The sequence below is a fragment of the Canis lupus genome, chromosome X (assembly GCF_048164855.1).
Source record: "Canis lupus baileyi chromosome X, mCanLup2.hap1, whole genome shotgun sequence".
Taxonomy (NCBI): domain Eukaryota; kingdom Metazoa; phylum Chordata; class Mammalia; order Carnivora; family Canidae; genus Canis; species Canis lupus.
Window position 1 is genome coordinate 91,816,330 of NC_132876.1, and position 17,279 is coordinate 91,833,608.

The 17,279-nt window shown below is 39.5% G+C and overlaps 1 protein-coding gene across 1 annotated transcript in view; it reads left to right on the plus strand.

Moving 5' to 3' along the window:
* LOC140627163 (ferritin light chain-like) overlaps positions 1-17,279 on the plus strand; it is a 145,160-nt gene that overhangs the window by 98,997 nt on the left and 28,884 nt on the right. Inside the window, exon 3 of the transcript XR_012026043.1 lies at positions 10,359-10,435. The gene's annotated coding sequence lies outside the window, so the exon portion shown is untranslated. The remainder of the gene's footprint in view (positions 1-10,358; positions 10,436-17,279) is intronic.

Genomic DNA, 17,279 nt, shown 5'->3' on the forward strand with positions numbered 1-17,279 from the left:
GGCTCCCCACTCAGCCTGGAGTCTACTTGAGATCCTCTCCCTCTGCCTCATCCCTCACTCATGTGCATATGTGTGTGCTCTCTCTCTCTCTCTCTCAAATAAATAAATAATCTTTAAAATGTTGTTTTTGAGACAATGATAGGTGAAGTAGGATAAATCAAATTACTAATTATGTAAACTTGATTAGGAACAAATATTTTCACTGTAAGAGAAAAGGGATACAAATATAAAATCAAATAAGAACCCTGTAACTTTAAATTTGGTTTGGAAATATCAGTATAAATTCATGATTTGTTCTTAACTTTCTAAAAATGCATATATTCCCTAATTCTGTTCACAGAAGCAATGAAAACCTGGTAGGAATGAGGACCCCTAAAGTTCCAATTATGGTCTCTAAATAGCATTTTCCACAAAAAGGAATCAGAGTTCCTTAGAGTTATATTTAGTTCCAAGTCTGGAGCCGGAATCTATAAAAGGAATCTGAGACATCATGTTGTTCTAGAAAGCAAAGAAGTTATCAAAGTATATTGGAGTCATGACAAAAAGGTTTCTGCTGGTGAAAGATGGGACAATTTGAGCATCAGAAGGAATAATGAAGCACACCAAATATATAAATATCCATGATTTTACAATTTTTGAAAAAAAATGAGCTTGTTTGGAAGTTACTAGAACATCAATTCACTGTTTTAAAAATTGATTAATAAAGGGGAGCCTGAGTGGCTCAGATGGATAAGCCTCTGCCTTCAGCTCAGGTCATGATCTCAGGGTCCTGGAATCGAGCCCTGTGTCAGGGTCCTTGCTTACCGGGGAGTCTGCTTCTTCCTCTGCCTCTCCCCCTCTGCTCATGCTCACCAGTGTGCTCTCTCTTTCTCTCAAATAAATAAATAAAATTTTAAATAAAAATTGATTAATAAAGAGAAAGAATCAAATATTCTGTTTCTTGTACAAGCTGTATTTTAGGGTAACTATATAGTTGAAGAATTTTATCAGCAATCATCAAAAGTTGTAAAAATCATTAGGTGGAAGTCAACAGGGACCTTTATAATGGAAGGATCAGGCTGACAGCACCTGAACCCACTGTCCTCAGTCGAATCACAAAAGGAAACAATATAACCTTATTGTCACACAAGCCAAAAAAGATAATGAGGACAATTTAATGAAAAGACTATTTACCAAGGCATGGGCATAGGTAAGGAAAAGCAACACAGAATAATGAAGTACTCTAGAATTCATATGATCAGGGGACCATTTACCATCGGCTGGAGGGGTAAAGAGGGAAGTTCCTGAAATCTAAAAAAGAGTGCTGTAATTGCAAGAGAAGGCTACCCAATGGTAGCCATGTCATACAATAGAGAAATGTAACCCCTACCCACCTGTAGCTGCCGAGCAGGGAAGCAATCAGAGAACTGAATACCTTGACTTCACTCTCTTACCATTTTATGATTTATGGGTGTCTATCATTAGATAATCAGGAGCCAGACAACAAAGAAGTTTGTTGATGCAGTCAATAAAAGTTGGCTCCTGGGGCAGATATCAAGATGGAGAAAAATGGAGAGTAGAACTAGAAGCGTAAATGGGGACTATCTGATGCACAAGTGATAAATCCTTTCAGCAGCTAATTCTTTCATAGGCCTGAACAAAAGATCAGACTTAATAAGGACGCTCCCAGAATTCAGGATTTCTCTCTCATTTTGAAACCAATAAGAAGCAGGCTAGTGTTGTAATAAATTCCAATAAAGTCCTCAGGATAAAGGCTGTAGTGACCTTATGGTTCATCCCATTTGCCAACCGGCAGACTAAAACATCTTTGGAAAGAGTCTAGATTTGGTTAGAATTCTGAGCTCCTGGGGCTCTAGAGAAAGATAAACCCTGTGGCAAATCTAATTTTTGTCCGGCACCTTGCAGTTCCTTTAAGTTGATTTTAAACAATCTTCTTCAACAAAATCTTGCCCAAATTCCAAATCTTTTCCCCTCTCCAACTAATTCTTCTAGTGCTCCTACTCTTTCTATCCATGAAAAGACCTAATTATTTTTGTCATTTAATAACTAGGCTGATCATGGGCAGCCCAGGTGGCTCAGTGGTTTAGCGCCACCTTCAGCCTAGGGCGTGATCTTGGAGGCTCAGGATGGAGTCCCACATCAGGCTCCCCTCATGGAGCCTGCTTCTCCCTCTGCCTATGTCTCTGCCTCTCTTTGTGTGTGTCTCTCATGAATAAATAAATGAAATCTTAAAAAAGTAACCAGGCTGATCTTCATGAATCACTAATGGATTCATAATTCCTTAGTTATGAATTTGCCTACTCACTAAAATTTATTTGTAATCCCAAAATGAATATTAGTGGTGCTTTTGCTGTCATTCACAGACATGTGCGGAATGGTGAAAATTTTGAGTTGCTTGTTAAGTGTGCATGTTCCTAGCTGAGGTTGAACATGGCAGTGCTCTGCCTTGCTTCAGATCTCATACTATAAGCAAGTATCCTTATTGTAGCCTATGTAGTGTCATGTTTTCCCCATTTCTGTGCTTCTAGTGGTGATTTTGCTGTTTAAAATGGCCACTAAACATAGTGTTGAAGTTCAGGCTAGTGTCTGTAAGTGCAAGAAGGCTGTGATATGCTTTTTAAAAAAGATTTTATTTATTCATAAGAGACAGAGAGGCAGAGACAGGCAGAGAGAGAAGCAGGCTACTCGTGGGGAGCCTGATGTGGGACTCGATGCCAGGACCCTGGGATCACACCCTGAGCTGAAGGCAGATTCTCAACCACTGAGCCACCTAGGTGTCCCAGCTATGATGTGCTTTATGGGGGAAAATATCTGTGTTGGATAAGTTTCATCCAGGCATGAGCTATAATACTTTGGCCATTAGTTCAATGTTAATGAACCAACAAAGTATATGAAATCAGGTATCTCTAAGTAGAAACACAGATAAAACAAAGTTATGTACTGATCAGTTGATAAAAATGTTACTGAAGGCTTGCAGGAAACTAACCCTGTATTTTCTTTAGGAGAACTGGTTCATTATTTGCTAACTCAATGTTTTCAGTGATTTTATAGGATATTACTATGAATAACAAGAATAGAATATTAATGAAAATACTTTGGGAAGTGAAAGATGAAATGCCTAGACAATGAGTGAAAACAGGGACAAGGAACAGTATACCTAGTGTGTTGTAGCCAGCTCCACCACTAGCTTACAAACCTGATAAGTGTGCATCTCTTCCCAACTCCATCATTGATTGAGGCCACAATGAAATTGGCCAGTGTGGTAGTATTTACACCATGGAAATTGGCGCACCCTACAAATAAGACAGCCAATTGTTAAACATTTACCAGCATATCACTGACTGGAACTCTTCCTTTGTGTAATTTCCCTTCAAATTCTTTTGTTGAAGTACAGGAATCACAGCAAAGCTGCCACCAATTCTTTCAGCTGCTTATGGCACTGGCAAGAATAATTCTCAGGTGGATGACTGGAAGTGTGGCAAAATCCTATGCTTACTGCCTGCCTCTGCTGATCCCCTGTGTCTGCCGTTAGGGAATAGTAGCTCTTCTTTCATTCCACCTTCAATTTCTGTCATAGCAAAATCTAACTGGAACTTTGATGAGAAAGGAATCTGGAAAATATAGTTCCAGGCTTTCAGTCCTTATGGTACAAGGAAGAACATGGAAGGGGGAAATAATACTGAATATCAGTAAACCATATATGACATGGAGGGAAAATAACTCTTATATGAGTAAATATCAACGAACTATTCAATAAATGTTTTCTATGTACCATCTTTGTGCCAGGCACATGCTACAGGATTTCAAGCAGTGATTTTTAAATTATGGGTAGATATTTATAATAGGTTATAACATTAATTTATTATGTGTATCCAATGTTTTTTAAATAAAATAGAACAAAGCAAAATAGAATACAAATATAAGAGTGCGGCAATGTAGTGAGCAAATATTGTTTGTAAAACTTTTGTCTCATATATAGATACATATGTGTCTACTTGTTTCCAGAGTAAAATGCACTTCTTACTGTTGATTATAGTCAAATAAAGTTGAAAAAAACATAGTTTTAAAAAACAAACAAAAGATACATAGCTTTAGAGCAAGGATCAGTGAACCTTTTCTTTAAGATTCATATAGTAAATAAGTTAAGCTTGAAGGCCATACTTCTGGGCCGCAACTACTCAACTCTGCCTCTGTAGGATGAAAGCAGCATAGATAATAAGTAAGTGAATGGACAGGCTTGTTCCAGTAAAAGTTATACAAAACCAGGTAGATGACCAGTAGCTTTTGACTCACAGAGCGTAGTTTGCCAACTCCTGATTTAGAGCAGTGCTTTTCAAACTCTCTATAGTAAAACACCAGCTTTCTTTTTTTGTTTATTATTGCCCAGGACAAGTATATAGCTCATACTATATACAACTCAACGAAGCAAGCTCAACACCCAATCTAGTGTATGTTCAGCAAGATCAGTACAATAATCATGCACTTAAACAATATGGTAATGTTAAATTTCTATAAATATGTACCCTCAATTTGTGTACTTGTTGCAGACTGGTAACAAGGAGTTCATAGGCCAAGGACCAGCTCTGGTCCATAAACTCCATTTTGAGTAGCATTACTTTGCATACACACACACACACACACACACACACACACATACACACATATACATACACACACATATATATGTATATACACACACTTACAATTATATATGTATAATTAATATATAATTAATACGATATGTAGTTAATATTATATTTCAACAATTATAGATTATAGATTCAACAATTCTATATATTATATTAGTACTCATCATGATAAGAGAACTCTTAATCCCCTTTACCTATTTAATCCATCTTCCCCACCCACTGCCCCTCTGGCAATTACCAATTTGTTCTCTCTACTTAGGAGTCTGTTAAATGTTTGTCTCTTTTACTTTGTTCATTGGTTTTGTTTCTTAAATTCTACATATGAGTGAAATCATATGGCATTTGCCTTTCTCTGACTTATTTCATTTAGCATTATATTCTCTAGATACACGCATGATGTTGCAAATGGCAAGATTTCATTCTTTCTTACGGATGAGTAATATTCCATTGTGTGTATACACCACATCTTTTTTATCTATTCATTTATCTATGGACACTTGAGTTGCTTCCATATCTTGGCTATTGTAAATAATGCTACAATAAACATAGGGGTACATATATCTCTTTGAATTAGTGTTTTCATTTTATTTGAGTAATACCCAGTGGTAGAATTACTGTATTATATGGTAATACTATTTTTAATTTTTAAGGAACCTTCATACTGTTTTTGAGGAATTTTTGAGGAAACTTCATACTGTTTTCTACGGTGGTTGCACCAATTTGCATTCCCATAAGGTACAAGGGTTTGTTTTTTTCCACATCCTCACCAACACTTGTTATTTCTTGTGTTTTTTATTTTAGCCAATCTGACAAGTGTGAGGTGATACCTCATTGTGGTTTTGATTTACATTTCACTGATGATTAGTGATGTTGAGCATCTTTTCATATGTCTATTGACCATCTGTATGTCTTCTTTGGAAAAATGTCTAATTAGTTCCTCTATTTTTTAAATTGGGTTATTTGTTTTTTTGGTGTTGAGTTATATAAGTTCTTCATATATTTTGGATACTAACCCTTTATTGGATATGTCATTTGCAAATTCTTTGCCCATTCAGTAGGCTTTTTGTTCTATTGATGGTTCCCTTTGTTGTGCAAAACCTTTTTATTTTGGTGTAGTCCTAATAGTTTGATTTTGCTTTTGTTTCCCTTGCCAAACGAGACATATCTAGAAAAATATTTCTATGGCTGATGTCAAAGAGCTTACTGCCTTTATTTTCTTCTAGGCATTTTATGGTTTCAGGTCTCATATTTAGGTCTTTAACCCATTTTGAGTTTATTTATGTGTATGGTGTAAGAAAGTGGTCCAGTTTTATTCTTTTGCTGGTAGCTGCCCGGTTTTCCCAACACCAGTTATTGAAGAGACTGTCTTTTTTTCCCATTGTGTGTTCTTGCCTTATTTGTTGCAGATTAATTGACCATAAAAGCACAGGTTTCTTTTTCTGCTCTCTATTCTATTGATCTATATGCCTATTTTTGTGCCCATATCATATTTTGATTACTGCAGCTTGGTAGTATATCATGAAATCTGGGATTATGATACCTCCAGTTGTGTTCTTTCTCATGATTGCTTTGGCCATTTGGGGTCTCTTGTGGTTCCATATGAATTTTAAGATTATTTATTCTAGTTCTTTGGAAAAATTCTATCGGTAGTTTGATAATGATTGAATTATCTCTGTAGATTGCTTTGGGGAGTATGGACATTTCAACAATATTGGTTCTTCTAATCCATAAACAGAACATTTTTCCTTTTGTTTGTGTCATCTTCAATTTCTTTCATAAGTGTTTCAGAGTTTTCAGAGTACAAGTCTTTTACTTCCTTGGTTAAGTTTATTCCTAAGTATTTTATTCTTTTTGGTACAATTGTAAATAGGAATGTTTTCTAATTTCTTTTTCTGCTGCTTCATTATTCATGTGTAGAAATGCAACAGATTTCTGTATATTAATTTTGTATCCTGAAAATTTACTGAATTGATTTATCAGTTCTAGTAGTTTTTTGGTGAAGTTTTTAAGATTTTCTAAATATAGTATGTCATCTGCAAATAGTGAAAATTCTACTTCATCCTTATGAATTTGGATGCCTTTTATTTCTTTTTGTTGTCTGACTGCTATGGCTAGGACTTCCAATACTATGTTCAATAAAAGGGAGTGGGGAGGAGTGGACATCCTTGTCTTGTTTCTGATCTTAGGAGAAAAGCTCTCAATTTTTCATCATTAAGTATGATGTTAGCTGTGGGTTTTTCGTATATGGCCTTTATTTGAGGTATGTGCCCTCTAAACCTGATTTGTTCAGAGTTCTTATTATGAATGGATGTCTTACATAGCCAAATGCTTTTTCTGTATCTATTCAAATGATCATATGGTTTTTATCCTTTCTTTTGTTGACATAATGGATCACGTTGTTTGATTTGCAAATACTGAACCACACTTGCATCCCAGGAATAAATCCCACTTGATCACAGTGAGTGATTTTTTAAAATGTATTGTTGGATTTGGTTTACTAATATTTTGTTGAGGGTTTTTTACATCTATGTTCATCAGGCATATTGGCCTCAAGTTCTCTTTTTCAGTGGTGTCTTTATCTTGTTTTGGTATCAGGTAATGCTGCCCTCATGGAATGAATTTGAAACCTTTCCTTCCTTTCTCCTATTTTTTGAAATATTTTGAGAAGAATAGGTATTAACTCTTCTTTAAATGTTGGGTAGGATTCACCTATGAAGCCATCTGGTCATGGACTTTAGTTTTTTGAGAGTTTTTAAATTACTGATTCAATATTGTTGCTTGTAATTGATCTGTTCAAATTTTCTATTTCTTCCTGATTCAGTTTTGGAAGATTATATGTTTCAGGAATTTATCCATTTTCTAGGTTGTCCATTTTGTTGGCACGTAATTTTTCATAATATTCTCTTCATAGAAAGATTGCAGATCTAAGTGATTACAAATAATTATAGATTTTAATTTCATAATAATACTTTGTATTACTATGGAGTTGATTGTTATTTATCCTCTTTAATTTCTAATTTTATTTGAGTCCTCTGTCATTTTTTTCTCTTATGAGTCTGGCTAATAGATTATCAATTTTGTTGATTTTTTTGTATATTTTTTATTGGAGTTCGATTTGCCAACATATAGTATAACACCCAGTGCTCATCCCATCCAGTGCCCCCCTCAGTTCCCGTCACCCAGTCACCCCAACCCCCTGCCCACCTTCCCTTCCACTACCCCTTGTTTGTTTCCCAGAGTTAGGAGTCTCTCATGTTCTGTCACCCTCTCTGATTGTTTTTTTAGACTCCACATACAAGTAAGATCATATGGTATTTGTCTTTCTCTGACTTCTTTCCCTTAGCATAATACCTTCTGGGTCCATTCATATTGCCACAAATGGCAAGATTTCATTCTCTTTTATGACTGAGTGATAGTCCTGTGTGTGTGTGTGTGTGTGTGTGTGTTCACCACATCTTCCTTATTAATTTATCTATCAGGAGACACTTAGCTTACTTCCATATCTGGCTATTATAAATAGTGCTGCAATGAACACAGGGGTACAGATATCTTTTTGAATTAGTGTTTTTGTTTTCTTTGCATACATACCCAGCAGTGGAATTACTAGATAGTATGGTATTTCTATTTCCAAGCTTTAGGGGAATCTCCATACTGTTTTCCTTAGTGACTGCACCAATCTACATTCCCACCAACAGTATACAAGGCTTTCTATTATCCATATTTTTGCCAGTACTTGTTATTTTTTGTCTTTTGGTACTAGCCATTCTGACAGGTGTGAGGTCATAGCTCATTGTGGTTTTGATTTGCATTTCCTTGATGATTAGTGATGCTGAGCATTTTTTCATGTGTCTGTCAGCCATCTTATATCTTTGGAAAAATATCTATTCAGGTCCTCTGTCCATTTTGAAATTAGATTATAAGGCTTTTCTTGGTGTTGAATTGTATGAGCTCTTTATGTATTTTGGATATTAATGCCTTTTCAGATATATCATCTACAAATGGTCTTCTCCCATTCAGTAGGTTGCTTTTTTGTTTTGTTGATGGTTTCCTTTGCTGTGCAAAAGCTTTTTATTTTGGGGTAGTCCCAATAGTTTACTTTTACTTTTATTCCCTTGCTTGAGGAGACATAACTAGAAAAATGTTGCTAAGGTTTATATCAAAGATACTACTGCCTACATTTTCTTTTAGGAGTTTTATGGTTTCAGGTCTCACATTTAGATCTTTAATTCATTTTGAGTTTATTTTTGTGTATATCATAAGAGAATGGTCCAGTTTTCTTCTTTTGAATGTAGCTGTCCAGTTTTTCCAGCATCGTTTATTGAAGAGATTATCTTTTCCCCATTGTATATTTTTACCTCCTTTGTCACAGATTGACAGTATAAGTTTGTTTCTGGGTTCTCTGTCCTGTTTCATTGATCCATGCATCTGTTTTTGTGCCAGTATTATATGTTTTGATTACTACAGCTTTGTAATATAGTTTTAAATCTGGGATTGTGATACTTCCAGTTTTATTCTTGTTTCTTAAGATTGCTTTGGCTATTTGCAGTCTTTTGTGGTTTCATACAAATTTTAGGATTATTCTAATTCTATGAAAAACACTATTGGCATTTTGATAGGGATATTAAGTTTTCTTTTGGTAAATATAAAACCAACATGGCTGACATTGAAAGATTCCTGTGAGTCATGTTTGTCACTTTATTTTGGCCAATATAACCTGATTAAATTAAAATCAAGGTATTTTTCCCCTTCATAAGAACCTATGGAATGAGGAAGAGATAAGTAACATTATCTTAGTTCTACAAATGGATGAATTTAGGTGCAGGAAATTAGATGCTTCCACTAAGGTCAGTTGGTGAATTGGGTCTCCTGATTAATTCAGTTACAGAGCTGGCATGTACCTCCAGTATTTTTTTTTGTCCATAAGAGAATGCCCAGATGACTTTGACCACTAAATCAGCTGTGGATGTAAGAATGAGGAAAAGATTCAATCAACCTACTGATATTCCAGCAATCTCTTCATCTTAATATCCAGCTGTGAACACCAGGGTGCTTCACCAGAGACATCACTCTTGAGGAAGGGGCATTTGGGAACTTTTCTGCTTTGAAGAAGACTTTATTGCACCTATATCCTAGACCCCAACTTAAGCCTCTCCTCTTCCCCCACATTACCCTAGGTGGTTTAAGTTGGGCTGATAAGTTGGGCCACTTTAAGTTGGGCTGATATCTTGAAGAGATTTCAGATACTGAAACTTTTGAAAATAAAGTTTTTATTTTGCTGTTTTGAGAAGCAAAGACCCAGGAAGATTTTACCAGGACAAGAATAGGACAGAAAGTGAATAGAGTATGAATTTTGCTTGAGTTCATTTGTTTTTTATTATGTGGTGAAAGAGAAAGCTTAAGATTATTCTTGATAACATACCCATGAATAAATGGGTCAGTGAAGAGTACTCTGAATCAGTCTTGTCATTAATAAGAGAGGATGATGTTGCCAGCCTCTAAAACTCTCCCCCATGGGTAATAGATCTATTAGGTAGATATTGTTCCCCTCCCTGCCTGCAAAATACAATTAATGTTATGGAGAAAACTCAAGTGTTGTTGGGGAGTGCACATTTTATAAAAAAAAAAACTGTCTAAAACCCAAAATGTATGTATTTAATTTTCTCCAGAAATGGTTTACAATCATCTTCCCTCATAACTACATTTTTTCAGAATGGAGAAAGCCATTGTGTTTGTGGTATACTTCAAGTTCTTAAAATGACTGATAGCATTGCAACTTGGATGATTTGGTAAGGATTTTTATTCTCTTTTATATATTATTTTAATAAGTAAACTTAAAGCAGATTATTTCTCTAGCTTAATTGCATTTGTGACATTCCACTGAATTCTCAAAGTTTATATAATAAGGCTGACTGCTGGAAGGGTGACCTACCTGGCCAAAGAGAAGAGAAATCACCGTTGGGCCTAAACTAATTCCCAGTGTTGGCTCATCTTCCCAGATGCATCAGCACAATCTTACTTTGACATAGCAAGAATGAGACCATTGATATGAGTCAGGGACTCTTCCAAATTCTGTTCCTGGTTCTTCCGTGGCAAGGATGCAAGCTCAGCATCTGATATATGGATCATAACCTTTTTGAAGTTGCAGACTTTTGAGTATATGATGAAAGCTCTGTTGAGTCAAGTCCTCTAAGATCGGATTAGCTGTGCAAGAGATTTATTGAGAGAAAGGCTTGTGAGGGAATATTGGGGAGGGGCAGCACAGGAGAGTCTAGGAGAGCTGTCAGACTGAGGATATCTGATCTGACTCCCTGTAGAGGAGAGAAGAAGGGAAGAAAGTTTAGGTGGAAGTGTCTTAGACTTCAGTGCAGTTTACAGAGACTTCAACAAGGTTCTTCAGGGGTCCTTGAGCCAAAGTTGTCCTATCATAGGAATCCTACCTCTGCCAGGAACTTGCCTGCCTTAGTACTCCTACCATACTCACTCACTGGCTGGGAGCCAATGGGCTATGGGTTTGCCTTAGTATTCCTATCTTGCCTGCCTTAGTATTCCTGCCTGCCTTAGTATTCCTACCATACTCACTCACTGGCTAGGAGCCAATGGACTATGGGTCACTTCTACACCCTACAGTCAGAGATCTAAAAAGGGCATTCTCATGGCTGCCTGTGTACTTCTCGTACTACACAGAACTACCTCACACAAATTCAGAGAACAGATACTCCATGGTGACCATGGGCCATATTTCCTGAGGGGAAATATCAGAAAAGAAGGGTTAGTGGGCCAAATTGTAACCCCTGTTTCTACAGTTGGTCTTGGACCTGCAATTAGAATTTATCATCTCTCTTCTCTACTATCCATTCTAAATTTCTCTCACCCTCAACTATGATCTCTGTTAGGTCTTACTGGCTTTACCTGATGGTATAACCAAAGCTTTCACTCCTGAGATATCTAAGCCTTTGGGAATCATACTCTTCTGAAGCTAGAATTGCTACACTTGCCTATTCATACTTATAGTCGGGTAAAAGCATACCAAGAGGTGCCCAAGTGGTTCTCCTGGGTAACACACATATTCCTCCCTACTGCCATAATGTAAAAGCAGCCCTACTTCCTCCTGATGATCAGTGTCTGTTACTTTTGCCATGACTGTGACCCCTCTTCTTGCCTTCTGATCTCTGGGCACAGGAAGTTCACAGTGTCCTGGTAGTAGCCATAGCTTAGAGTTCAGTGGGACCCTTCCTGTATCCTCTGGCAAGAGCGTGCCCCACCTTTTTTTGTTTAAAGATTTTATTTATTTATTCATGAGAGGCACAGAGAGAGGCAGAGACATACACAGAGGGAGAAGCAGGCTCGGTCCCAGGACCCCGGGATAATGACCTGAGCCAAAGGCAGATGCTCAACCCAAGAGTGTGCCCTTTTTGAGGATCATGGCCACCAATCTTGTCATTCCCAGAGCTGATGGGCCTGGAAGCAGAGTCCTCCAGTGGTAAGCACATACTTCCACCCCTTAGCCTCTGGATCCATGTCTTCCTTTTTTTATTATTATTAATTTTTTTTTTATTTTTAAAGAGGGAGGAGGGGCAGAGGGAGAGGAAGAGAGAAACTCTAAGTAGACTCTGTGCACTGAGTACAGAGCCTGACGCAGGGCTTGATCTTACTACCCTGAGATCACAACCTGAGCTGAAACCAAGAGTCAGACGCTTAACCAACTGCACCACCCAGGTACCCCTGGATCCATGTATTCTTCCTACTGGGGACACAGCACCAGATAGAGTTCTCTGATTTAATATAAACACTGTGTCCTGAAGGTCCCCCTTCTTTTAGAGTATTGCCTCAAAACTGGCACTTTAGTTACTATTTTCAAAAGCAATTCCAATGTTCTATGAGGCTGGCTGCTTCTGGATAATATGGTGCATTGTATGACCAGTGAATCCCATGGTCATGGGCTCATTTCCACTCCACCTTCACTCTAAAATGAGTCCCTTGGTCAGATGCTATGTTGCATGCTTGTGGATTGGTCCTTACATGATACCCTGGATAGTGCTACTGACTGAGGCTCTATAGGCAGGAAATATGAACCCATACCAACTCTTCCAGGATGTAATGACTTAAAACCAAATGACCAAGGGATAGTGCCATACCTGAGAGTTCAGTACGGGTCTCTGTTGCCAACACGTTGGATATTCAGCAGCAGTAATTAGATCAGCTTTGATAAGTGGGAATCTATGTTTTGGGCTTATATCTTGGTCACCATGGCCATTTCATGAATATGCCTATCATGCCAATTCTGAGGTGGCTGATGACAAAGGCTAGCTGATGTCAACTAGCTGAGTCATTTTGCCTCCTGGGTTATTGATGCCTCTTCTGCGGTGTATGCTTTCTGGTGGACATTTACATGTTACACAAAGATCTCACATTTTATACCCACTCCTATATTTCCATCCATATTGCTCTACCCCAGAACTCCTTGTATTTGATCTTTGAGTCTTTCCTCTGAGGCCATTGGTCACTGCCCATGAATCTAAATATTCTCATCTTAGACCATTGTTCTCTCCACATGAAGTGGATGACCTGTTGTACCACTTATTTTCTACTCATTGGGAAAATTCTTCCTCTCACTATTATTCAGGGATATTCCTAAATATAGTGTAATATAGCCACCATCCATTTTCAGGTTTCATTCACACACTGAACCAAACTATCTATAAACCAAGCAAGAGCTTTATTCTCTTCCTTCAGCTGGTCATATGAGAACCTCCCCCATATGGCTATAGGTTCAAGCCTTGGTAGGGCACTGGTACAACTCTTATGGGTGACATGGGCATCTGGGATGCTCACTTATGGAGTTTATTTCTTTCCTCTCATTTTGCCCAGGTCCCATCCTGTATGTACCACTTCCATGTTGTTATGGGCTGATGCTAGGCCTATCTGACTTTACAACTTGACAGTTCAGAAAAAACTCAACTCAATGAGTAGCTCCAGCTGCATTGTCACTTAGTACCTGTAGTCAAACATTTTGTTTCTACTAGGGCCCAGTGACATATCAGGACTTGTTTCTTAAAAGGCATACCATATTCTGCTATGAATGGCCCTTGCTTCTGATTCCCAGGGTCTGCATTGCTTTTCTCCTGTTGGAGTTTACATAAGTTCCATAACCGTATCGTTTTCCACCTCTGATACCTGTAACATTATAAGGTCTTTCCACTTGGGCTATACAATCCAGCAGACCTTATGGTGTTACAAAAACCTGGAGCTGCTGCAGAACCCTTTTCTTCTCTGGACCCTACTGAAAGCTGGCAGTCGTTAAGTTACTACTTTGTGCCAGCAACAGTCTGTGTCCCACCTACCAACTAGGACAGTGTCATATTCAACTGCAGGGCAGTGAAAGAGTTTTAATTATATGTCTTACTGCCTATACTCTCAGACTCCTGGTACTACTTATATAGGCCTCATGAGAAGTAGATGCCACATGAGAAGTAGATACCCAATGGAACTGGCCACATAAGAGATTTATTAGGGACTGTGCCTGTGAGAGGAAATAGGGAACTGGGAGGGGCTGGAACCCTCAAAGCAGATCTAACTCTGGGTGAAAGAGAGAGAGAAGGAAGAAGGAAGGTAGGACAGTTGGGTCTTAGACTGCAATGCAGTTCTGAAGGCATTCTGCAAAGCTGTCAGGGAGTCCTTGAGCCAGAGGTACCATCAGAGAGGTCCTGCATCATTGGCTTGGAGCAGGCCATGGGAAGCATGGCCTTGGCATCAACACAGTCATAGATTTCAGAGTGCAGCAGCTAGAACCATCAGTCACTTACTTATGTTCCTTGCAGTGGATTTGAGAGGTCCATTTTCATGGCACAAATGCTTTGTTACCCTTCACAGAAAAATACTAATATACATGAAAAATGTGTGTAACTTCGTGGGGTTCATGGACCCCTTCAAGTCCATTTGTTGGGCCATGTGGATGGTTAAGAACACCTGTTTACAGAATTTATTGCTGATCTCATTAAAAGGAGACTTCTGTGAGCCTTTATCTGAAAGATAACACATCTTCAAAAGACACTAACTTTCTTAAGGATGTATTCCTCTTCATTCAAAAGGGAAGAGCCGGAGGAGGGGCAAGATGGCGGAAGAGTAGGGTCCCCAAATCATCTGTCCCCACCAGATTGCCTAGATAACCTTCAAATTATCCTGAAAATCTATGAATTCGGCCTGAGATTTAAAGAGAGACCAGCTGGAATGCTACAGTGAGAAGAGTTCACGCTTCTATCAAGGTAGGAAGACGGGGAAAAAGAAATAAAGAAACAAAAGGCCTCCAAGGGGGAGGGGCCCCGCGAGGAGCCGGGCTGAGGCCGGGGCGAGTGTCCCCAGGACAGGAAAGCCCCGTCCCGGAGAAGCAGGAGCTACACCAACCCTCCCGGGCGGAAAGGCCTCACAGGGAGTTGGAGCAGGACCCAGGAGGGCGGGGGTGCCCTCGGGCTCCCTGGGACATTAACAGCACCTGCGGCACATGCAGGAGAGTGTGCCGAGCTCCCTAAGGGCTGCAGCGTGCATGGCGGGACCTGGAGCAGCTCGGGGGGCGCTCGGGCGGCGGCTCCGTGGAGGGGGCTGCGGGCCAGGAGCAGCTCGGAGGGGCTCGGGCAGAGGAAGAGGCTCCGCGGAGGGGGCTGCAGGGCCGGGAGCCCGAATCCAACAGCGCAGGCCCCGGACCACAGGGCGCCGGGACACAGCCCAGGATCCGGCCTCCCCCCGGGACAGGCAGAGGCCGGGAGGGCCCAGGACCGCAAGGACGCTCCTGCCCCCTGCCCCGAGCTGACCAGATCAGCGGCCCTGCCTCGGAGCCTCCAGGCCCAGTTCCTGCGGGAGCTGAATCCAGGTTTCCAGAGCTGGCCCCGCCACTGGGGTTGTTCCTCCTGGGGCCTCACGGGGTAAACAACCCCCACTGAGTCCTGCACCACCAGGAGGCACAGCAGCTCCCCAAGTGCTAACACCTGAAAATCAGCACAACAGGCCCCTCCCCCAGAAGACCCCTAGACGGACAAGTTCCAGGGGAAGTCAAGAGACTTAAAGTATACAGAATCAGAAGATACTCCCCCGTGTTTTTTTTTCTTCTTTTTTTTTCTTTTTGATTTCTGATTGCTTCCCCCACCCTTTTTTCCACCTTTCTTTCTTTTTCTTTCTCTTTTTCTTCTCTTTTTTCCTTTTTTTCTTCCTCTTTTCTTTTTTCTTTCCTTCTCTCTCTCTCTTTTTCTCCTTTTCCCAATACAACTTGTTTTTGGCCACTCTGCACTGAGCAAAATGACTGGAAGGAAAACCTCACCTCAAAAGAAAGAATCAGAAATAGTCCTCTCTCCCACAGAGTTACAAAATCTGGATTACAATTCAATGTCAGAAAGCCAGTTCAGAAGCACTATTATACAGCTACTGGTGGCTCTAGAAAAAAAAGCATAAAGGACTCAAGAGACTTCATGACTGCAGAATTTAGATCCAATCAGGCAGAAATTAAAAATCAATGGAATGAGATGCAATCCAAACTAGAAGTCCTAACAATGAGGGTTAACAAGGTGGAAGAACGGGTGAGTGACATAGAAGACAAGTTGATGGCAAAGAGGGAAACTGAGGAAAAAAGAGACAGACAATTAAAAGACCATGAAGACAGATTAAGGGAAATAAACGACGGCCTGAGGAAGAAAAACCTACGTTTAATTGGGGTTCCCGAGGGCGCCGAAAGAGACAGAGGGCCAGAATATGTATTTAAACAAATCCTAGCTGAAAACTTTCCTAATCTGGGAAGGGAAACAGGCATTCAGATCCAGGAAATAGAGAGATCCCCCCCTAAAATCAATAAAAACCGTTCAACACCTCGACATTTAATAGTGAAGCTTGCAAATTCCAAAGACAAAGAGAAGATCCTTAAAGCAGCAAGAGACAAGAAAGCCCTGACTTTTATGGGGAGGAATATTAGGGTAACAGCAGACCTCTCCACAGAGACCTGGCAGGCCAGAAAGGGCTGGCAGAATATATTCAGGGTCCTAAATGAGAAGAACATGCAACCAAGAATACTTTATCCAGCAAGGCTCTCATTCAAAATGGAAGGAGAGATAAAGAGCTTCCAAGACAGGCAGGAACTGAAAGAATATGTGACCTCCAAACCAGCTCTGCAAGAAATTTTAAGGGGGACTCTTAAAATTCCCCTTTAAGAAGAAGTTCAGTGGAACAATCCACAAAAACAAGGACTGAATAGATATCATGATGACACTAAACTCATAACTGTCAATAGTAACTCTGAATGTGAACGGGCTTAATGACCCCATCAAAAGGCGCAGGGTTTCAGACTGGATAAAAAAGCAGGACCCATCTATTTGCTGTCTACAAGAGACTCATTTTAGACAGAAGGACACCTACAACCTGAAAATAAAAGGTTGGAGAACCATTTATTATTCGAATGGTCCTCAAAAGAAAGCAGGAGTAGCCATCCTTATATCAGATAAACTAAAATTTACCCGAAGACTGCAGTGAGAGATGAAGAGGGACACTATCTCATACTTAAAGGATCTATCCAACAAGAGGACTTAACAATCCTCAATATATATGCCCCGAATGTGGGAGCTGCCAAATATTTAAACCAATTAATAACCAAAG